Raw genomic sequence first — 25,231 nt, forward strand, 5'->3', positions numbered from 1 at the left:
ACTCAAAAGTCAAATGAATGAATTTTTTGTTTTCAGGACATTGCCAAATGAATTTTTATCTAAGTAGAAACCTTAGTAATCTCTCGATTGGTGACACTGTTCCTGTTCTGATAGTCAGAATATTAGAATATATTCAGTTCAGTTCAGTTCAGTTGCTCAGTCGTGTCCGACTCTTTGCGACCCCAAGAACCGCAGCACGCCAGGCCTCCCTGTCCATCACCAACTCCCGGAGTCCACCCAAACCCATGTCCATTGAGTCAGCAATGCCATCCAACCATCTCATCCTCTGTCGTCCCCTTCTCCTTCTGCCCTCAATTTTTCCCAGCATCAGGGTCTTTTTGAATGAATCAGCTCTTCGCATCAGGTGGCCAAAGTATTGGAGTTTCAGCTTCAACATCAGTCCTTCCAATGAATATTCAGGACTGATCTGCTTTAGGATGGACTGGTTGGATCTCCTTGCAGTCCAAGGGACTCTCAAGGGTCTTCTCCAACACCACAGTTCAAAAGCATCAATTCTTCTGCGTTCAGCTTTCTTTCAGTCCAACTCTCACATCCATACATCACCACTGGAAAAACCATAGCCTTGACTAGACAGACCTTTGTTGACAAAGTAATGTCTCTGCTTTTCAATATGCTGTCTAGGTTGGTCATAACTTTCCTTCCAAGAAGTAAGTGTCTTTTAATTTCATGGCTGCAATCATCATCTACAGTGACTTTGGAGCCCCCCAAAATAAAGTCAGCCACTGTTTCCCCATCTATTTGCCGTGAAGTGATGGGACCAGATGCCATGATCTTAGTTTTCTGAATGTTGAGCTTTAAGCCAACTTTTTCACTCTCCTCTTTCACTTTCATCAAGAGGCTCTTTAGTTCTCCTTCGCTTTCTGTCATAAGGGTGGTGTCGTCTGCATATCTGAGGTTATTGATATATCTCCCGGCAAATTTGACTCCAGCTTGTGCTGCTTCTAGCCCAGCGTTTCTCATGATGTACTCTGCGTATAAGTTAAAAAAGCAGGGTGACAATATACAGCCTTGATGTACTCCTTTTCCTCTTTGGAACCAGTCTGTTGTTCCATGTCCAGTTCTAACTGTTGCTTCCTGACCTGCATACAGATTTCTCAAGAGACAGGTCAGTTCAGTTCAGTTCAGTCGCTCAGTCGTGTCTGACTCTTTGCGACCCCATGAATTGCAGCACGCCAGGCCTCTCAACTAATTTTTTTTCTGTTTTTTTTTTTCCCCCAAAGAGGTAAAAATGGAATCTCAGTGTTGCCTCATTTGATCTCCATTTTAGTTCTCATAAAATATCAGTGATAGCCTTTTCTTTATACATTGCAAATGCTTGCATTTTTTCACACTCTAAGCAGACTCTGTCAGAGAGACAAGGCAAAAGAAAGAGGAGGAGAGATGAGAGAAAGGAGATCAGAGAGATCAAAAGTGTGAGGACTTGATCTGTCACTGCCGGCTCTGAATGTCATGGAAGGGACCATGAGTCAGAGGATACAGGTGGCCTCAAGAAGTTGAGTACAACCCTTCTCAGTTGTGCATAGGAAACAGGTGGTGGAGTTCTACAATCACACAAAATTCTGCCAACAATCTAAATGAGACTGGAGTATTTCCTGATAATATCTGAGTTTTGTGGGACCCACTGCAGAGAAACTACTGGCACTCCCTGAACTTCTGACCTTCAGAACTGTGAGATAATACATTTTCATGGTTTGAGCTACTACATTTATCGTAGTTTATTTTGGTGAGTTTTTCAAGAGAAAGGAAATCATTTGAAGACTTTTTTTTTAACATAATTAAATCTTTGAGAGAAAAATAATAGCTAAAGGGAAAGGATAACTTACAATACAATAAATTATGGTTTCTAACCATTTATAAAAGAGCTATAGAGAGAATCATAAAATGGAATATTTGGAAATAATGGAAGAGATTGCCATAGAGTAAGCTGTTAGGATTTAAGATGAGAGTTCAGATAATCTCTATAATAAGAATATACATTGATACTTTTTAAAATTAATTAATTTATTTTAATTGGAGGCTAATTGCTTTACAATATTGTAGTGGCTTTTGCCATACATTGACATGAATCAGCCATGGGTGTTCATGTGTCCCTCATCCTGAACCCCTTCCACCTCCCCTCCATCTCATCCCTCAGGGTTGTCCCAATGCATTGACTTTGAGTGCCCTGTTTGATTCACCGAACTTGGACTGGTGGTCTATTTCACATATGGTAATATACGTGTTTCAATGTTATTCTCTCAAATCATCCCACCCTCGCCTTTCTCCTGTAAGAATATACAGTGATACTTTTTTTAATTAGTTTATTTTCTATTTTTTAACTTTACAATATTGTATTTGTTTTGCCATACATTGACATGAATCCACCATGGGTGTACATGTTTTCCCCTTCCAGAACCCCTCTTCCACCTCCCTCCCCATCCCATCCCTCTGGGTCATCCCAGTGCACCAGCCCTGAGCACCCTGTATCATGCATTAAATAAACCTGGACTGGCGATTCGTTTCACATATGATAATTTACATGCTTCCATGCCATTCTCCCATATCATCCCGTCCTCACCCTCGCCCATAGAGTCCATAATACTGTATTATTTATCTGTGTCTCTTTTGATGTCTCGCATACAGGGTTATCTTTACCGATTGACTAAATACCATATATATGTGTTAGTGTACTATACTGGTGTTTTTCTTTCTGGCTTACTTCACTCTGTATAATAGGCTCCAGATTCATCCACCTCATTAGAGCTGATTCAGTTGTATTCTTTTTAATGGCTGAGTAATATTCCAATGTGTATATGTACCACAGCTTCCTTATCCATTCGTCTGCTGATGGGCATGTAGGCTACTTCCATGTCCTGGCTATTATAAACAGTGCTGCAATGAACATTGGGGTACACGTGTCTCTTTCAAGTCTGGTTTCCTCAGTGTGTATGCCTAGCAGTGGGATTGCTGGGTCATACGGCAGTTCTATACTTTTAAGAATAAAAAAAAAAAAACTGGGTGCAAATGAAAGTCACTATAGTTTAAGTGGTCAAGGAAATGAGGCCAATGAATTAGGTGAATCCAATAACTTAAGCAGTGAAATATCCTAGTTTTTGAGATGGAGAGGAAATTGTGAAACAGAAGGCAAAGCCTCAACAACAATGTTGGGATGAATAGGAATTTTGGTAGAAAAAAAAAGAAGTAATTGTTTGTAAAGTCAAATGATAAAATTCACAGTACAAAAATGTTTATACCAGGATGTTTAAAACAAAAAGGCATTTCCCATGTTTTAGCATGCTGTTAGCATTTTTATTTCCAGAACTTTTGGTTTATGAAACTTTGCAGGAGATGATTTTTTTTATGTGTATGTGTTGAGTGTTGATCGATCAGTCTTGTCTGACTCTTTGTTACCCCATGGGCTGTAGCTCAGCAGGCTCCTCTGTTCATGGGGGTCTCCAGGCAAGAATATTGGAGTGGGTAGTCATTCCCTTCTCCAGGGGATCTTCCAGACCAGGGATCGAACTCGGGTCTCCTGCATTGGAGGCAGATTCTTTACTGTCTGTGCCACCAGGGAAGCCTATTGTATCTATGTAGGTTAATTTAAATTAAATGGCAAGTGCAATTGACACACACTTCTGGATGATGCTCTCAAAATCAGTAATGCAAATTGAAGTTTTAAGAGATTTCTATTAGATTTTGCTTAAATTTTATTTATTTATTTATTTTTTAATAAGAAATTTGAGAAATGTATTCTGGTTGAGAGCTTTCTTTATATTCATGGCGTCAACCTTCTCCTCTCATGAAAACACCTTAGCTTACAATTATAGTATCTTTCTGGCTCTTCAACCCTATGGAATCTGTCAGACTTTGGTACAAGAAACTATAAAACTCCTAGAGGAAAACATAGGCAAAACACTCTCCGACATAAATCACAGCAGGATCCTCCATGACCCACCTCCCAGAATATTGGAAATAAAAGCAAAAATAAACAAATGGGACCTAATTAAAATTAAAAGCTTTTGCACAACAAAGGAAACTATAAGCAAGGTGAAAAGACAGCCTTCAGAATGGGAGAAAATAATAGCAAACGAAGCAATAGACAAACAATTAATCTCAAAAATATACAAGCAACTTCTGCAGCTGAATTCCAGAAAAATAAACGACCCAATCAAAAAATGGGCCAAAGAACTAAACAGACATTTCTCCAAAGAAGACATACAGATGGCTAACAAACACATGAAAAGATGCTCAACATCACTCATTATTAGAGAAATGCAAATCAAAACCACAATGAGATATCATTTCACACCAGTCAGAATGGCTGCTATCCAAAAGTCTACAAGCAATAAATGCTGGAGGTGGTGTGGAGAAAAGGGAACCCTCTTACACTGTTGGTGGGAATGCAAACTAGTACAGCCACTATGGAGAACAGTGTGGAGATTCCTTAAAAAACTGGGAATAGAACTGCCATATGACCCAGCAATCCCACTGCTGGGCATATACACCGAGGAAACCAGAATTGAAAGAGACGCGTGTACCCCAATGGTCATCGCAGCACTGTTTACAATAGCCAGGACATGGAAGCAACCTAGATGTCCATCAGCAGACGAATGGATAAGGAAGCTGTGGTACATATACACAATGGAATATTACTCAGCCATTGAAAAAAATACATTTGAATCGGTTCTACTGAGATGGATGAAACTGGAGCCCATTATACAGAGTGAAGTAAGCCAGAAAGAAAAACAACAATACAGTATACTAATGCATATATATGGAATTTGAAAGATGGTAACGATAACCCTATATGCGAGACAGAATAAAAGACACAGATGCATAGAACAATTTTATGGACTCTGAGGGAGAAGGTGAGGGTGGGACGTTCTGGGAGAATAGCATTGAAACATGTATATTATCATATGTGAAACAGAACACCATTCCATGTTCGATGCATGAGACAAGGGCTCAGGGCCGGGGCAATGGGATGACCCAGAGGGATGGGATGGGGAGGGAGGTGGGTGGGGGGTCCAGGAAGGGGAACACATGTAAACCCATGGCTGATTCATGTCAATGTATGGCAAAAACTATTACAATATTGTAAAGTAATTAGCCCCCAACTAAAATAAATAAATTTATTAAAAAAAAAGAAACAGAAATTACTCTAGATATTTTCAAATATAAAAGTCTCTAGTACAGAGTTTGTATACTTATACGATTTTTGAAATGAGGAAGAATAAAAATTTTGAGTTTTTTCCTAATTCTGCTTCAAGGTCCCTACCACAGTAGCTTCACTCAAGAGATTTGGAAAAAATACGTTTGCCTTTTCTAAACCTAGCTTGGACATCTGGGTTTAGATCCCTATCCCTAGTCATTTGAATTATGAATAATTAAAATTTATACTCCTAGATAGCTTTTCATATTTATAATGATAACTAAAAAAAAACTAAAATATATTTAACCTACTCCAAATTTTACTTTGTTTTTAATTGTCCATATTCCACCTGAGTAGTTTTAAAATTTTCATATCTTCAAGGTTTCTACTAATTCTTTATTTTCCTGTCGTGGCATACTGGAGTGTAAAATGGCTTGTACTTTGTGTATGACCTTTTCCATTTACTCTCATGGATCACCCTCTGGCTCTGCTTGGGCAAATATACAACCACCTACATTTTCAGGGTATATTTCCTTTAATTTTGTGAATAATCATTTCTCTCACATGAAAAAATAATTTATGAACAATAAAAATAATTCATGATTCTGGAGATCATTTAATCAGGAATTCACAATCTAGAGGAAAGCCATTCCAATAAGAATCTCTGTTTCATGTTTTTACTGTAAAGGAATAAACTGTACTAAATGGACTTCTGGCCATGACTGAGGGAAGAGGGCAGGGATTCATAGCCCAGTCATATTAATGCAAATTTAAAAATGCAAGTTCTAATGGATAAAAGTATATGGTATATGTGTGTGTGTGTGTGTGTGTATGTGTGTGTGTGTGTGTGAGTGCATGCTAAGTCATGCTTGACTCTTTGAAACCCCATGTTCTGAAACCTGCAAGTCTCTTCTGTTCATGAAATTTCCCTGGCAAGAATACTGGAGTGGGATGCCATTTCTTTCTCTAGGAGATCTCCTTGACCCAGGGATTAAACCCACATCTCTTGCATTGACAGGTGGATTATTTACCACTGAGTCACCAAGGAAGCCTTTACTTACTTAGCCATAAAAAAACCAAAATAATGCAATTTTCAACAACATGAATGTATCCTAGAGATTATCATACTAAGCAAAGTAAGTCAGAAAGAGAAAGATAAATACGTTATATATCACTTATATGTAGAATATAAAATTCAACACAAATGAATATATTTGTGAGAAAGAAACAGACTCACAGACATATAGAACAGTAAAAGGGGTAGGCAGGGGAAGGACTGGGAATTTGGGGTTAATACATGAAAACTATTATATATGATAAATAAACAACAAGATCCTATTTTATAGCACAAGGAACTACATTTAATATGCTAATAAGACATAATGAAAAATAAAATAAAAAAGAATATATATATGTATAACTATCACTTTGCTGTGAAGCACAAATTAAAATATTATCAATCAACTACATTTCAATAAGTTTTTTTTAAAAAATGCAAGTTTTCAGAATAACAAGATACATTTTGCAAGTATAAATAATGAAGATTTAAAATTTATCTCAAAACAAACTTTTGATAGGGAAGGAAATTAGTGTGTGATTGTATTAAATGTGAATATATAAGGAAATAAAATCACACAAGAGCTTGTCCAGGACCAAATATGAAATGTTCAATAAACTAAATGATATGATTAAACCAAATTTCTATATCAGAAATCAGAAAATAATCAAAACAATTGTCTGTATATAAGTTGAGTTTATTTCACCATTATTAGTTTATTATCATGGATGCCCACTTTATTTCTGAGTTAGTACTTATTGAATGCAGCCAAGAAATTAAAAGATGCTTACTCCTTGGAAGGAAGGTTATGGCCAACCTAGATAGCATGTTTAAAAGCAGAGACATTACTTTGCCAACAAAAGTCCGTCTAGTCAAGGCTATGGTTTTTCCAGTGGTCATGTATGGATGTGAGAGTTGGACGGTGAAGAAAGCTGAGCACCGCAGAATTGATGCTTTTGAACTGTGGTGTTGGAGAAGACTCTTGAGAGTCCCTTGGACTGCAAGGAGATCCAATCAATCCATCCTAAAGGAGATCAATCCTGGGTGTTCATTGGAAGGTCTGATGTTGAAGCTGAAGCTCCAATACTTTGGCCACCTCATGAGAAGGGTTGACTCATTGGAAAAGACCCTAATGCTAGGTAGGATTGGGGGCGGGAGGAGAAGGGGACGACAGAGGATGAGACGGTTGGATGGCATCACCGACTCGATGAACATGGGTTTGGGTAAACTCCGGGAGTTGGTGATGGACAGTGAGGCCTGGCGTGCAGCAATTCATGGGGTCGCAGAGAGTTGGACACGACTGAGCGACTGAACTGAACTGAACTGAACTTATTGAATTTCTATATGTACATAGCATTTTGCTTTAAAAGTAACCGAATAATCAGTCCTTTCTACTGTAAAAATGTTTTGCATATTATTGTTCATTTTGGTTCCATTGACTAGAAAACTCATTAGCTCAAATGTTACTCTATTAAAATGAATATAAGTTTTCAAATAAACACAATTTAAAATACTTTCATAATTTGATAATAAAGAGAAGCATATTTAAAATGTTTATACTGAAAATGAAAAATTTATTTGAACAACAAATATGAGTACCCTAACCAAGGAAAAAACTTATACTGCAACTGTATACACTCTTAATGAAATTTTAGTGAAGAATGATTTACAAAAAATGTCTTCCTGGCATTTATAACTTGGAAGCCAGTTATTAAGTTGAAGCATATAGAATTGTATTTAAAGTTCAAAAACAGTTGAGTATAGCAGTCTCATATGGTTTACTACTTTTAGTAGGAATTCTGCTGAGTCACAACACACCAAGAGTGAAAGGCAAATAGCACAAAGATGCCAGAAACACAGTAAAATACTATCTGAACTACTAGTGGTGAGTACTTATTCAATATCCTCTTTAACAGAGGAGACAAAAATTAAGATGTTACTCTTATAATCTTGAACAGTCAGATCCCTAAAAAAAGTCAAATGCATATGCTCTATTTCTATAATGTATATCCTGACTCCATGTTAAAATGATTTTATTCAATTACAACAAGGTATGATATTGTTGACCTTATAAAATTAAACCCATTGGTGGGTTAAAAATAAGTATTCAGGCAGTTTGTAAGACATGAGATAAAATTATTATTGCCCTGAATATTTATTTTAGAATTTACTGAGCTTTTTTCCTTAAACCTCTTTTGAGATATACTTAGAATGCCACTCTTAAACCCACAGCTACTATTTTTTTGCATGTTTATCTTTTTTTAAGAATAGAATCTAGAAAGATGACCAACATTTACAAGATACTCAATAAAAGATAAACCACTTAATTCAAGTCTATAGTCATCACATTTAAAAAATTTAATCCAAAATTAATAAGCAAACCATTTCACAGGAAGATATAAGGAATATATTAAATAGTTTTCCATTTTCCACTTTTGTACACACTGTCTCTTTAGTTCTGAGGCTCCAAGAAGTGGTTTTTGACAGGGAGTTTAGACAGAGACCAATTCATCCATTAAATGCAGTCTGTAAAATTGCAGGAAATCAAGAATTGTAATAAGATTATGGCAATGATTTCAGATAAATCACCAATGAAATACAAAAGTAAATACTTAAAATCTTATATTTATGAGAATAAAGAATATAGAGATATATAAGCAGCAGAAAACTGGCAATATTGTAAGCAATAATAATTAAGAATTTCCCTGGTGGCTCAGATGGTAAAGAATCCACCTGCAAGACAGGAGATCTGGGTGTGATCCCTGCATCAGGAAGATCTGGAGAAGAGGATGGCTACCCACTCTAGCAACATAATTTAGTTGTTAAATATGTAAGTACATGGAAAATTGATTACTTGGTATCATGAGACAAAATCAGGTGACTTTAGTTTCCTTAGATTTTATGTACAGAGGAAATAAGATAAATTTTCTCTGAAGGATTTTATACCAAATGATGAAAATCAACATATCAATTAATGTAAACATTTTGACCCTGTTGATGTAATAGGAAGTCTTCAGAGAAATACTCAGTGACAGACACTATTTTCTTACAGATGACAAAGAATTTGACATTTTTAATGTCATTTTCAAGCAACTCCAAAGATAGATGTGCTTTCCAAATGCTCATTCTTTTAAAAAGTCATATTAGTAGCAGAACAGGTTAAAAATGATAGGGAAAACTGCCAATTTGGGGCAGAGTTTGGAATAAGAATCTTTCAAATTTGAAGCATATGGCTCTAAAAGGAGATTCTGATACATTTTTTTGTAAAATAACTTTTATTTAAACTATGTTATTGGGGTGAAAATAAAATTTTATGACAAAAATTAGACATCTAGAGTTAGAATCAGAAATACTCCAAAATGTTTGATTCATTTTGTCTTTAATAAAGTATAGCATTTGAATTTAAAGTATACATTTTCAAAGCATTGTACAAGTTCATCTTACTGAATTTTATGCCAAAATCCATCAAATACACTGGATATTTTTAAATTTTCCTATTTTCTATTCTCCTTCTGTTCTTTGAAAAACTGCCCAGCCCCATTATAAACATTCTTGGTGAGACTCTTTCAAAGTAACTTTTCCTCCAATGGCCCAAGGATGGGAAATGGGAATGTTACCAAACTAAGTCCTCCTAAAGTCTGAATAATACATTTAATACAGTACCGGAAACAGAGTTGCTTCTTCTAAGAAGGTATCCTATAGTCTTCCACTACTGTGGGTTTCTAGATTTCCATCTTGCTTGGCTTTCATGCTTCTAGAGGTCTGCCTGTGCAACTTCCTTTGGTCTCCAAGAAGTACTGCAAATCCATTCAGTAAATAATTTATTTAGCTTAATCATATGTTTTATACTACTGGCAATGCAGTAATCTAACATGAAATATTTACAAGAATCACTTCTCTTAGAACTACAAAATAATTAAAATGAAATGCATTTTTACATTTTCATATCAAAGCTTTTATATATTTCCTATTCTAAAAGCTCTTTTATTGATGTACATAAACAACATTAAAATATGTGTTAATTTTCTCACACAGATTATCTTTACAATGTTGGTATATTGTTCTTTAGCATGTCATCAAAAAGTCAATAATTTTTATCACATACCTAATTATTATAAGGCAATACAAAACTCTGCATGTGTTCAGTTTTGTTTAGCTCCACCAAATATTTTATGTATGTTTTTCTGGGCTTTTTTCTTTTAAATTTAAGGGTATCTGAGTAGTCCCTGCCTTCTTCTCATCATACAACAAGGGCTGAAGGTACTAGGATTTTATCATACACATAGAACTAAATCTAAACCTTGAGTATTCTAGATCTTTCTAGTATAAATTTCTAAAAATGCCAGGTATTTCATTATAAACTAAATAAATAGTACCTAACTTCAGTTTTATGAAGGCTAGTTCCTGCATTAATATTAAAGAACCAAGAATCATTGCCAACTCCTGATATTTACACAGATTCTGTCTGGGTACCAATACATGGTCTTCTATAATTTATAGAGAAACTTTTTACTTATGCTTGAAAATATTTTTATTAAAATATATTTATAGCAGACATGGCTGCTTGTCCATATAGAATTTTCCTCATGTTCCTTTTCTTGTTGTTGTTAACAACTTTTTACCTTTTTGAGTAGTTTGGTTTTCTTTTATGGAAGGCGGTATACATTATGCAAACTGAACAGCCCTTTCTGTCTTCTGTTTACATAACTGTTTTTCTAAAAATATGGATCACCTATCCTTCTCAGCTATCTTGAGGGTGTAAAGACATTAAAAAACAAAGATATGATCACTTTAGAATTCTGCCTGCTAATATTGGTGTTTATCTATGTAATCTTACTATTCCTGAGTTATATACCTCATTATGTATGTGTCTACACTTGTCTTTTATTTTTTTTTTTAATAAATTTATTTATTTTAGTTGGGGGCTAATTACTTTACAATATTGTAATAGTTTTTGCCATACATTGACATGAATCAGCCATGGGTTTACATGTGTTCCCCTTCCTGGACCCCCCACCCACCTCCCTCCCCATCCCATCCTTCTGGATCATCCCATTGCCCCGGCCCTGAGCCCTTGTCACATGCATCGAACATGGAATGGTGTTCTGTTTCACATATGATAATATACATGTTTCAATGCTATTCTCTCAGAACGTCCCACCCTCACCTTCTCCCTCAGAGTCCATAAAATTGTTCCATGCATCTGTGTCTCTTATTCTGTCTCGCATATAGGGTTATCGTTACCATCTTTCAAATTCCATATATATGCATTAGTATACTGTATTGTTGTTTTTCTTTCTGGCTTACTTCACTCTGTATAATGGGCTCCAGTTTCATCCATCTCAGTAGAACCGATTCAAATGTATTTTTTTTTAAGGGCTGAGTAATATTCCATTGTGTATATGTACACTTGTCTTTTAAAATCTATGTTCACTGCATCCAGCCTCTGTTCATCTTTCTTCTAACAACTGCTCCCTCTCTCCCTGATAGAACTATTTGTTATTATATAATCTGTCTTGAACTGCATTGTATTTTGTCATTATTCTCATGTCTCCTCCCTATCTTTCCTTTATTAACCAACAGTCACCACCATATTCATACATAATTAGTGATACAGGTGTTTCAGAGTGAAAAAAAAATACCACCATTATTTGGAACAGAAACTAATGCCCCCAAAATTCAGGCAATGTCTTTTGAGCTAATCAAAATGTTATTATCAACATCAAGAACAACAGTTAAGGTTTCCATTTATCGCTGATGTGAAGTGCATGACAGTTTTCCACCCCATAACTTGCTCCTTGCCACAATTCTTCTGCAGCTGAAGCAACACAATCTACCCAACTCTTCACTCCAGTATTCCAGGAGCCATTACACCCCCCCTCAGTCTTTTTCAGCAATTTCCAATCCATGAATTTACGGCAGTTACTTTTAGATTGCTTCCGTGTCTTGGCAATTGGAAGTAGTACTGTTGTGAAAATCGTGGTGCATGTATGTTTTAGAATTAGAATGTCCTCTAGTTATATACCCAGAATTGCAATTGATGAATCATATGGTAGCTCTAATTTTATTTTTTTAAATGAACCTCCATAGTGTTCTCCATAGTAACTATACCAATTTACATTCCCACCAACAGTGTAAGATGATTCCCTTTTCTCCACGTCTTCTTCAACATTTGTAGTTGGTAGAGTTTTTGATGATGGACATTCTGACCAGTGTGAGGTGATATCTCATTATAGTTTTAATTTGAATTTCTCTAATAATTAATATTGTTGAGCATCTTTTCAAGTACCTGTTGGCCATCTGTATGTCTTCTTTGGTGAAACGTCTTTGAAAAACGTCATTATATTTTCCTAGAAGCCAATGAAGCATAAAAAGTTTCTACGAAATAAGTGTAATAACTGTTGGCTGGAAAATACTTCAATGAGTCCATAGAGTAGTTACAAAAGAAGTTTACAATTTCTGGAAAAAGTATAGATTTTTTGAGGTTTAGTTTGAAAGAGGGATAGAAATAATAAAAGCAAATTCCTCTAATGTGACAAAAAAAAAAAAATCAGCACATCCTTCCAAGTATCTCTTTCCACAAGGGCAAGCAAAGCTTAAGTTTTAAAGCTTCAGTATCACTCTGTATTATTTACCTAATGACATGTATTCTTAACGGGGCTTCCCAGGTGGCTCAGTGCAATGACAAGGAATCCACCTGCAATGCAGGAGAAACAGGTTCAATGCCTGTGTCAGGAAGATCCCTTGCAGGCAGAAATGGCTACCCATTCCAGTATTCTTGCTGGGGAAATCCCATGGACAGAGGAGCTTGGCATGCTGAAGTTCATGGGGTCACAGAGAGCTAGACATGTTAGCAACTGAGCATGAACACGAACACACATGTATCCTTAAACCTCCTGTTAATATTTCTTTCAGTGACATAGCTTCTTTCTTTTGTTATATCTGAATAAAGTAGAAATTACTGAAGAAACAAATTTAATGACAGTTACAAAAAAGGTTAAGTGTAGAAGAAAAAATAGTGCTGTAAATTTTGATGTACCATAATTTATGAAAGTCTTTTACTCTTTTCCTTTGAAGGGATTTTTTTAATTGAAGTATAGTTAATTTACACTGTTATTTTAGTTTCTAGTTTCCAGTAAAGTGATTCAGCTTTATACGTATGTGTATATATGTAAACATACATTTATGAATATATATTTTTTCTTTTCACATTCTTTATTACAGGTTATTTCAAGAAATTAAATTTAGTTCCCTGTGATATACAAAAGGTCCTTGTTCATTATCTATTTCATATATAGTGAAAGTGAAGTCGCTCAGTCGTGTCCAACTCTTTGTGACCCCGGGGACTGTAGCCCACCAGGTTCCTCAGTCCATGGGATTTTCCAGGCAAGAATACTGGAGTGGGTTGCCATTTCCTTCTCCATCATATATAGTAGTTTATATTAATATCTGTTAACCCCAAATTTCCAATTTATCCCTTCCCCTACTTTCCCCTATGGTAACCATCATTGTGTTTTCTATCTCTATGAGTCTATTCCTGTTTTGTAAATAAATGTATTCGTATCATATTTTAGATCCCACATGTAAGTGATATCATATGATATCTGTCTTTATCTGACTTACTTCACTTAGTATGATAATCTCTAGATCCATCTATGTTGCTGCAAATGGCATTATTTTATTCTTTGTTATGGATGAGTAACATCCTATTGTGTATACATGTACCATATCTTCTTTATCTATTCATTTGTTGAGGGATAGTTAGGTGGCTTCCCTGTCTGGCCTATTGTAAATAGTGCTGCTATGAATATTCAAGTGCATGCACTTTTTCAAATTAGAGTTTTTTTCTGGATGTATACCCAGGAGTGGGATTGCAGTATCATACGGGAACTGTCTTTTTAGTTTTGTAAGGAACCTCCACACTATTTTCCATAGTGGCTGCACCAATTTATATTGAGGGAATCATTTTTAAAATGTGTCTGTATATGTGGCAAGGATTTCCTTTTTTGCATATATGCTTAGTTTGGAAAGTGCTTTTTTTCCTCACCAGCTGACTTCAACTATATTTATATTAACTGAAAAGGAGCCCTGGAACACAGCCTATGAACCAACTTTGAAACATTGCTTCTCAAAACACAATTCTAGAAGGAGGGACATGCTTGATGAATGAATAATACTCACGTACTTAAATGAACTGAGGTTGCGTCATTGCCAAGTTAGAATGTAGAAAAAAGCTTTTCACAGAAGAACATAGATTTGAGGAAGTGGATATGGATAAGTGGTAAACAATTCAAATTGACAAAACCAATTGTCTGAAATTTGGGGGATGGATTGTTGAAAGTAAATTGAGAGAATGCTATTAGTTCATATATAAAAGGTAATTGCCTATGTAATAGTAAATTAGCAAACTTCCTGTTTGAAGAAAACGAAAGGACCACTAGTGTGGTTCACATACTCAGTTTTTTTACTATACGTGTATTAAATACAAAGGTTTATCATGTTTGTAAGAAATGAGTAAATTATAATTCTAATACAAAGTAAGTGCAGTCAAAATGAACATACAATACACACATAGCTATTTAATGTGATAATTGTAATTTTCACTTATGATATGAAAATATATGCTAAAACATGTAATTTTTCTTCATTAAGTATAGGAAGCTATAGTGCAAAACTACATTTTCACATAAAATACAGTGCATTTTCATAATCATAAACAACAAATACTAGAGAAACATTGGAGACTGATTGGTAGGAAACAAATTAAAACACACATTATTTCAATTATGTCACATTATTAACCTGGTGGCAAAATATGATAGAATTGAATGTAAAAAGTTTTCAGAGGAGTATAATGTGGAATCTCATATTATTTTGATAAAAGTAATGAAAATTAAAAAGTAATGAAAATGCAATATGTAAAAAATATTGATTTTAACAATATTGTATTCACTAGGTAATTTATGGCCTTCTTATAAATTTATAACATAATTAGCTAAGAAAAGAAAATGATTGGAAAGCAATGTACTGAACTTTCAATCAAAAAGAAAAAAAATTAAAACTAAAGGAATGAAATAAATATATGATCTAGTAAACTGGTAAAATTAAACACCAAACAAACATATTTTTTAATGAAACTAAAAAGCAATTCTAGAAAAAAAAAACAAAAACAAAAAACCAGCTTTGTCAAGTAAGTTCAAAGAAATAACCTAGAACTTACAAATAAATAGCTTTAGACATTTAATTTTTTTTAATTATTATATATTGAAAATAAAAAGAAGCTATAAATATGTCATAAATAACTTGAGACCAATAGAATTGAAAATTTAAGGAAAACTAAAGCAGCAAAACTGAAAGAAATAGGAAACCTTCTTTACAAAAGCTACATGGTAATGTCAATAAATTCTCTCTCCATTAATAATGGCCACCAACCTAAATCAGATAAAACAACTACAACAACAAGATAAACGTACTGGGAAGAAAAGATGGTTTACTACAATCTGTGGAAAGTACCATGTTTTTACAAAAAATTACGTCTGTGGTTCATTATTTTATTAGTGTCATGCATCCATCTCACATCATGTTTATGCAACAACAGAAGAAAAAATTTTGCCCTGTTTTTCAGGGCAGAAGGATTTTCCTGACTTCATAAAGTCCTTGGCTGGGTCTGAAAATTAAAAGTGAGAAAAACAGATTAATAAAAGAAAAAATATAGAAATGTATTTAATATAATTTCCCTGTGACAAGGAAGCAAACATAAGGAAGCAAAAACCTGAATAAACAGATCTACAGGTTTGATGGATTAGTGGAAGCATAGGATAAGTCAGACAGTATGAGGTAATTGCAGGAAACAAGGAAACTCAGTCGTATCTGTCTAGATCACCACAGAGCTGAGCTCTTTGTTAGGATTCTTCTTAGAGTCCCTTTGTCTTTGAAGAAAAGAATTTTTTGGATAGGGGTCTGGATCTAGGGAGGACACCTCTTTTATGAGGGTTTATGGCCTGCTTTCCTGGTGGCTCAGATTGTAAACAATCTGCCTACAATGCAGGAGACCCAGATTCGATCTCTGGGTGGGGAAGATCCCCTGGAGAAGGAAATGGCAACCCACTCCAGTATTCTTACCTGGAGAATCCCATGGACAGAGGAGCCTGGAGGGCTACAGTCCACGGGGTCACAGAGAGTCAGACAATACTGAGAGACTAACACTTTTGCACTTCAGGGAAGGAGGAGGAGGGGAGTGCTGAGTGACCTTCCTGCTGTTCGCTCAAACTGCTTCCACTTAAAATACTCAGTTGCTTAGAGCAGCATTGACATATATACATATATATGTATATATATGACCATGTGTAAAATAGATAGCTAGAGGGAACCTACTGTACAACACAGGGAGCTCAACTTGGTGCTCTATGGTGACCAAGATGAGTGGGATGGGAGGAGGGGAGGAGAGGATCAAGAAGGAGGGGAGATATATACATACACACACACACACACACACACACACACACACACACACATATATATATACACATATAAAATTATGACTGATTCACGTTGCTGTAGGGCAGAAACTAACACCACATTGTAAACCAGTCCTACTCCAATGAAAGAAAGAGCTCAAATACTCAATTGTCATATTTTGAGGTAACATGTCCTGAAGCTACCAGGCTTATTTCTTCCTTTCTTTCTCTTTCTCTCTTTCTCCCTCTTTCTCTTTCCCTCTTTATACTAATTTCTCTTTCTCAACTCACTCTCTGCTTCTCTCTCCACTTCTTTATCTCTTCTGTCTCCTTTCTTCTCTCCCTCTTTGTCTGTCATCTCACCCGCTGGTTTCTCTTTTCTCTGTCAGCTCTCTCTGACTCTGTCTCTGTCTCACTTTCTCTCCTCTATCCCTTTTTCTCTCCATTCTCTCTTTGCCTCTGTCTCTCTCTCTCCTTCTATTTAAGTCTGTGTCCCTATGTCTCTCTGTCTCTGTCAATTCTAGCTCTTTATCTCATTCGTTGTCACTCTATATCTTTCTCTGCTTCTCTCTGTTCTCTGTCTATTTCTTCCCCTCTCTCCTCTCCTTCTTTCTTTGTCTCTTTCTTTCTTTCTCCATCTCTCTCTTCATCTGTCTGACTCTGTCTCATCTCTCTCTGTCTCTTTCTCTCTCTGTTTCCCTGTTTCTCTTTCTGTCTCTCCTCTCTCTAATTCTGTCTCTTAATCTCTGTCCCTCTTTCTGCCTCTCTTGTCTTTCTCTGTGTCTCTGTAACTGTTTCTGTCTACCCTTCTCTCCATGGTTCTCTATTTGTCACTCTCACGTCTCTCTTTCACTCTATTTCTCTGTCTCTCTCTTTTTATGTCTTTTTCTCACTCTGTTTCTCTGTATGTCTCTGTGTCTCTGTCCCACTGTTTCTTTCTCTGTCATTTTCTAAATGTCTCTTCCTGTTTTTTCTTTTTCTCTCTCTACTCCTCTCTGTCTCTCTCGCTCCTTTTCTGGCCCTCTTTGTCTCTCTCCTCTCTGTCTCCTTCTCTGACTGTCTCTGTTTCTCTCTCTCCTTTTCCTCCTCTCCATGGCTCTCTCTCTTTCTCTACTTCTCTCTGCCTGTCTGTGTCTGTGTCTCTGTCTCTCCTCTCTCTCCTTTTTCTCTGTGTATGTCTCTATCTATTTCTTTCTCTGGCTGGCTGTCCCTCTTCCTCTCTACATCTCTCTTTCTTTCTCTGCCTCTTCTCCTCTCTCTCCATCCTCTCTGCCTCTTTCTCTCTGCCCCCTTCTCTGTTACTCTCTTTCTCTCACTTTCCCCCTGTCTCTACTTCTCTCTCTGTCTGTTGCTCTGTCTCTCCCTCATCTCTCTCCCTCTTTTTCCCTTTATCTCTTTCCCATGTCTCTCTCTCTCTCTCTTTATCTCTGTCTCCTTCTGCTCTCTCTACTTCTTTCTTTCTCTCCCCTTTTTCTCTTTCTCTCTTTCCCTGTTTCCCTTGCTCTCTCTGCTCTTTTTCTCTGTATCTGTCACTCTCTCTGTCCCTCTTTCTCAGTCTCTTCCATCTCCCTCTTTCCATTATTCTTTCTCACTTTCTCTTTCTCTCACCATATCTCTCTCTCCTCTTCTCTCTTTCTCTATCTCTTCCTCTGTTCCCTTTCTGTCCCTTTCCTCTCTCTTTCTCTCTGTACCCCTCTCTCTGTAGCTGTCTACTTCTCTGTCTCTTTCTGTCTGTTGTTCTGTCTCTCTCTGTCTGTTTCTGTGTCACTGTTTCTTTCTGCTTCTCTGTCTCTTTCTCTCACTTCTGTGTTCTTCTCTGTCTCTCTCTGTGTGTCTTCTATCTCTTTTTCCCTGTATCTGTTTTTCTCTGTCCCTTTCTCCCTCTATTTCTCTTTCTCCTTTCTCTCCTTCTGTTTTTCTCTCGGCCCCCCACTCTGTTACTCTTTCTCACTGTATCTCACCTTCTCTCTCTCTCTCTCTTTCTCTACCCTCTGTCACTTTGTCTCCTTCTGTCTCTCTCATTCTTTGTCTCTCATCTCTCTCCCCTCTTCATCTCTTTCTCCTTCTGCCTCTCTGTTTCTCTCTCTACTTCTCTGTATGTCTGTCTCTCCCTAATTCACTCTGCCCCTCTGTCCTTTTCCCTCTGTATCCCTCCTTCTATCTGTCTGTCTCTCTGTCTATTTGTCTCTCCCTAACTTTTTTCTTTCTCTCTCTCTCCTCCTCTCTTTCTGGCTCTGTATCTCTCTCTCCTCTCTATACCTCTCTCTTTGTCACACTGTCTCTCCCCCATTCTCTGTATCTCAGGCCCACTCTCTAAATGGTTCTCCCCCCTCATTCTGTCTCTATTTCTGTCCATCTGTCTCTCTTCCTTTTCTTTCCCTCTCCCTGTTTCTCTTTCTGTCTCCATTATCTCTTCTTGTTTCCCTTTGTCTCTTTCTATCTTTCCTGCTCTCCTCTTTTTCTATGTCTCTCTTTCTCTCACTGTCTCTTTCTCTCTTCCTCTGTCTCTTTCTCACTCTTTCTCTCTTTCATACTGTCTTCTCTCTCTCTCTCCCTTCTTTCTCCTTTCTTTCTCTCTCTCTCTTCCCTCCTTTCCTTCACTGGGGTAGAGTTTCCACAATACCAAGGGTCACTGACTGTTTGTCTCTCATAGGCATACTACAAGTTCCTATTTTTTGAATATAGTTAAGGCTAAATCTTGCAATATTCATACATTAAGTTATTTAAATGTGTGTGTGTGAGTCTTAACCTTTGTTGACTTGAGTTATACTTAATAGTTCATACTTAGTGATAACAAGTATTGGTCTGCCCCAACCCTGTGGACATCAATATTCAGGTAAGAGAAATGGTATCTTGGAAGGATAATGCAGTCCTATTTGCTGATTCCAACTATGCAAAATGCTTGCAATGGGTGAAGAAGAGTTAACCACATGATGAAATGAATGAACAACTATTATTTTTCTGCCAGATTGAAGAATATAGTGATTAATTTATATTACATATTTCATTATAGTCCAAATTATTGACATTTTAAGACATAGCATCATTAGAAACTGCATTTATAAGGAGATTGGAGCTCAGAATGAAATTGATCTTTACCTTTCTGGCAAGAATCTCTCATTAACCAAACTATGGTCAGGATTCTCTTTTGAATAGGACTCATTCTTGAACTTGTCTTTAGAAGCCAGTTTTATCAAGACTCCAACTGAGTCAGGTTTGCCAGAATATCCCACCATCAATGTCTAACTACCCTTGACATCTGTTCATCCCCAACCATCCTCTAGGTGGGGAGGAAAAACTGTTGCTTGCCATATCAGCAAACAGAATGATTCACCCATCAAGCCATCAGTCACTACAGCTGCTCTGAGGGAATCTTGGATGTAGAGAAACGGGCTGCTTACTGCCAAGCCCTCAAATACAATAGCCACCTCTACCTACTCAGGATGAGAAATAAAAAGGGATATTGGCTCTTGATAGGTAAGGTGCATATCAAAGAAATGATTTCACTGAGCCTAGATGCTTGCATCTTCCCATACATAAAAATGTGCTAAATTCATTAACTTGGGATGTCTGATTTCAACAGTAACTTTTGATGTTCTGATTACCTAGTTTTGTTGCAAAAATCCCTATGTATCCTACCCCTACTTACTTCTTTAGAGCAGTCCCACAGAGCTCACTCAGAGGCTATCTTCCAGGGTTAAGTCCTCAGTTTTGTCTCTCAAATAAAAACACAACTCAGTTTTTAGACTGTGGGTTTTTTTGTTTGCTTGTTTTTTTGTTTTTTCAGCCTACACAGGTGATGTCTGATCACTCTGGCTTATCCCTAGTAAGAATCTTGTTAGATCACTTTTAGACAGGTATCCTCCTTACCTCTGATATTTCCTCTCTGTCATTTTCCATCTGTTGACCATTCAGGAATTCCCCCCGCTCCCACCTTCACTATCCTGCTCCACAGATATACATTCTTAGTTTTCCCTGTTGAGGAAGGAATTCTGACTTGAGCCCAATCAAACCCAAAGCAAAGTCCTCTTAGCTACTGCAAAAATTTCCCTAAATAAAGGAAGCCTTATTGTTTAAACCAAATTCAGACTTAAATTAAAGAAAGAAGGGAAAACTACTAGGCCATTCAGGTATGATCTAAGCCAAATCCCTTACAATGATACAGTGGAAGTGATAAATAGATTCAAGGGATTAGATTTTATAGAGTGCCTGAAGAACTATGGGAGGAGATTTGTAACACTGTATAGGAAGGAATGATCAAAATCATCCCCAAGAAAAAGAAATGCAAAATGGCAAAATGGTCAGAGGAGGTCTCAAAAATAGCTGAGAAAATGAGAAGTGAAAGGCAAAGAAGAAAAGGAAAGATATACACATCTGAATGCAGAGTTCCAAAGAGTAGAAAGGAGATATAAGAAAGCCTTCCTAAGTGAACATTGCAAATAAAAAGAAGAAAACAACAGAATGGGAAGGACTAGCTATCACTTCAAGAAAATTAGAGGTATGAAGGGAACATTTCATGCTAAGGTGGGCACAATAAAGGAAAGAAGCAGTATGGACCTAACAGAAGCAGAAAGTATTAAAAAGAAGTGGCAGAAATGCACAGAAGAACTATACAAAAAGACCCCAAATGACCCAGATAACCATGATGGTGTGATCACACCTAGAGACAGACATCTTGGAGTGCAAAATCATGTGGGCCTAGGAAAGAATCATTAGCAAAAAAGCTAGTGATGATGATGGAATTCCAGCTGAGCCATTTCAAATCCTAAAAGATGATGCTGTGCAAGTGCTACACTCAATATGGATTTGGAGAACTCATCAGTGGCCACAAGACTGGAAAAGATCAGTTTTCATTGCAATCCAAAAGAAAGGCAATGTCAATAATCCTCAAACTACTGCGTAATTGTACTCACGTCACACGCTAGCAAAGTAATGTTCAAAATTCTCCAAGGTAGGCTTCAACAGTATGTGAACCAAGAACTTCCAGATGTTCAAGTTGGACTTAGGAAAGGCAAAGGAACCAGATATCAAATTGCCAATATCTGCTGGATCATAGAAAAAGCAAGAGAATTCCAGGAAAAAACATCTACTTCTGCTTTATTGACTACACTAAAACTTTTGACTGTGTGGATCACAAGAAACTGTGGAAAATTCTTAGAGAGATGGGAATGCCAGACAGCCCTACCTGCCTCCTGAGAATTCTCTATGCAGGTCAAGAAGCAACAGTTAGAACCAGACATGGAACAACGGACTGGTTCCAAAATGGGAGAGCAGTGTATCAAGGCTGTTTATTGTCACCCTGCTTATTTGACTTTTATGCAGAGTACATCCTGAGAAACGCTGAGCAGGATAAGAAACAAGCTGGAATCAAGATTGCTGGGAGAAATATCAATAACCTCAGATATGCAGATGACACCACCATTATGGCAGAAAGCAAAGAGGGACTAAAGACCCTCTTGATGAAAGTGAAAGAGGAGAGTGAAAAAGTTGGCTTAAAGCTCAACATTCAGAAAACTAAGATCATGGCATCCGGTCCCATCACTTCATGGCAAATAGATGGGGAAACAGTGAAAACAGTAGCTGACTTTATTTTTCTGAGTTCCAAAATCACTGCAGATGGTGATTGCAGCCATGAAATGAAAAGATGCTTGCTCCTTGGAAGCAAAGCTGTGACAACCCTAGATAGCATATTAAAAAGTAGAGTCATCACTTTGCCAACAAATGTTCATATAGTCAAAGCTATGGTTTTTCCAGTAGCCATGTATGTATGTTAGAGTTGGACCATAAAGAAAACTGAACACCAAAGGATGCTTTGAACTATGGTGTTGGAGAAGACTTTTGAAAGTCCCTTGGACTGCAAGAAGACCAAACCTGTCCTTCCTAAAGGAAACCAATCAGTCCTTCTAAATATTCATTAGAAGGATTGATGCTGAAACTGAAGCTCCAAAACTTTGGCCACCTGATGGGCAGAATTGACTCATTAGAAAAGACCTTGACACTGGGAAAGACTGAAGGCAGTAGGAGAAGAAGATGACAGAGAATAAGATAGATGGCATCACTGACTCAATGGACATGAGTTTGAGCAAACTGTGGGAAATGGTGAAGGGCAGGGAATCCTGGTGTGTTGCAGTCGCTGGGGTCGCAAAATGACAGATACAATTGAGTGACTGAACAGCAAATTGTTTAAACTGAGATCATAATAGTAGTTTCTTTAACATCTATAATTTAGATAAACACTGGTGAACACTCAGATACCTCATTGTAAGTCAGATATGTCCCAAGCTTAACTTGACACCAGGCATCCTCAGAGCTGCCTTTGAAACTGGGGTTGTGGGGGAGGTGGTGGTACTAAGATAACACAGCATGGACTTGGCACCTGTGGTACAGATTGGACCAGGAGGTAAGAGCAGTGGTTAGTACTGTGACAGTTTCCAGTAGATATTTTCAAGCCTTAATTCTGAACATGCTTGAGGGTGAATAGTTAAGTCTAATTTATAAATCACTTTCATGTTTTGATAAAATTCTAGTTGATCAAAATAATTCAAATCTTAACATCATTTTTTGTTCATAATAGACAGTGAGATGTTTTCAAAAGAGTTTAAATGATTCTGAAATAAAATGCTTCTCATTCTCTAGAGTTCTGATTTTATGGTGTTTAACATATATTTAGAGCCATATGTCTCCTCCCATTTAAAAGTCAGATGGAATGAGATGAATTTAAAAAGGTTTTAGCATGTAGATGTTATCTGCATAATAAATTAATGTGCTAATTACACTTTCCTGAATTACGTATAAAGGGATTTGCACAAGAGAGTCAATATTAATTCTGGAGAGTGGCACGTTATCACTGAGTATTAGAATCTCACCTAAGTGTATTGAGAATTACTTGTGGATATGGAGATGAAAATCATGAAAATTGCTTTTAATTCTGTTTGTCCCCTAAAATGGGAAAAATTTTGTAAACGTGCTTTATAAATTCCCAGTAATGAGACATTTTATTTGATGAAAATTTGAACTGTAATTTAATGGAGAGAACTTCAACACTATCTAATCTCCCATCTTGTCAGAAACAGAAATCTGAAATTTAGACTCTTTATGTATCACATTCTCTTTTTAGAGGGAGAACCAGGAGAAATCGGGAATGACACTTTTATACTACCTTAAGTTCAAAGGTTGGCTTTCTAACAAGACATTGTATTTTTTTTTTTTTAACATTAAATTACAAATAAGAATCAGTTCAGTTCAGTTCAGTTCAGTTCAGTCACTCAGTCGTGTCTGACTCTTTGCGACCCCATGAACCGCAGCATGCCAGGCATCCCTGTCCATCACCGACTCCCAGAGTATACCCAAACTCATGTCCATTGAGTCGGTGATGCCATCCAGCCATCTCATCCTCTGTCGTCCCCTTCTCCTCCTGCCCTCAATCTTTGCCAGCATCAGGGGCTTTACGAATGAGTCAGCTCTTCGCATCAGGTGGCCAAAGTGTTGGAGTTTCAGCTTCAACATCAGTCCTTCCAATGAACACCCCGGACTGATCTCCTTTAGGATGGACTGGTTGGATCTCCTTGCAGTCCAAGGGACTCTCAAGAGTCTTCTCCAACACCACAGTTCAAAAGCATCAATTCTTCGATGCTCAGCTTTCTTCACAGTCCAACTCACATCCATACATGACTACTGGAAAAACCATGGCCTTGACTAGACAGACCTTTGTTGGCAAAGTAATGTCTCCACTTTTTAATATGCTGTCTAGGTTGGTCATAACTTTCCTTCCAAGGAGTAAGCGTCTTTTAATTTCATGGCTGCAATCACCATCTGCAGTGATTTTGGAGCCCCCCAAAATAAAGTCAGCCACTGTTTCCACTGTTTCTATTTCCCATGAAGTGATGGGACCAGATGCCATGATCTTAGTTTTCTGAATGTTGAGCTTTAAGCCAACTTTTCCACTCTCCTCTTTCACTTTCATCAAGAGGCTCTTTTGTTCTTCACTTTCTGCCATAAGGGTGGTGTCATCTGCATATCTGAGGTTATTGATATTTCTCCCAGCAATCTTGATTCCAGCTTGTGCTTCCTCCAGCCCAGTGTTTAGTGAGTCTAATGAGAATAGGGGCTCTCCTAGTGGCTCAGTTGGTAAATAATCTGCCTGCAATGCAGAAGACATGGGTTTGATCCCTGGAGAAGGAAATGGTAACACACTGCGATATTCTTGCCAGGGAAATGGCAGGACAGAGGAGCCTAGCAGAGGAGTCCATGGGGTCGCACCAGTCAGACATGACTGAGTGACTAAACCACTACCACCATAATGATACTATTAAATAACATGCTGATCATGATTATATATTGTACTACATAAACAATTTAATATCAATACCTAGTTTATTGTAATTGAAATAATTACAACTTATTTAATATCAAAATCGGGAGGAAAAGTGCTGTCTTTTTTAAAGGTCCATGAGAGAATGTAATGGTAATACACTCCCCAATTTTCACTTAGATCCTTTAAGTAATAAATTAGAAATTTTCATGATGTTGCTCTTATTCTTTGTATTGTATATTACTATATACAAT

This window comes from Giraffa tippelskirchi, chromosome 5 (genome assembly GCF_054371585.1).
Source record: "Giraffa tippelskirchi isolate mGirTip1 chromosome 5, T2T-mGirTip1v1.2.pri, whole genome shotgun sequence".
NCBI classification, from domain to species: domain Eukaryota; kingdom Metazoa; phylum Chordata; class Mammalia; order Artiodactyla; family Giraffidae; genus Giraffa; species Giraffa tippelskirchi.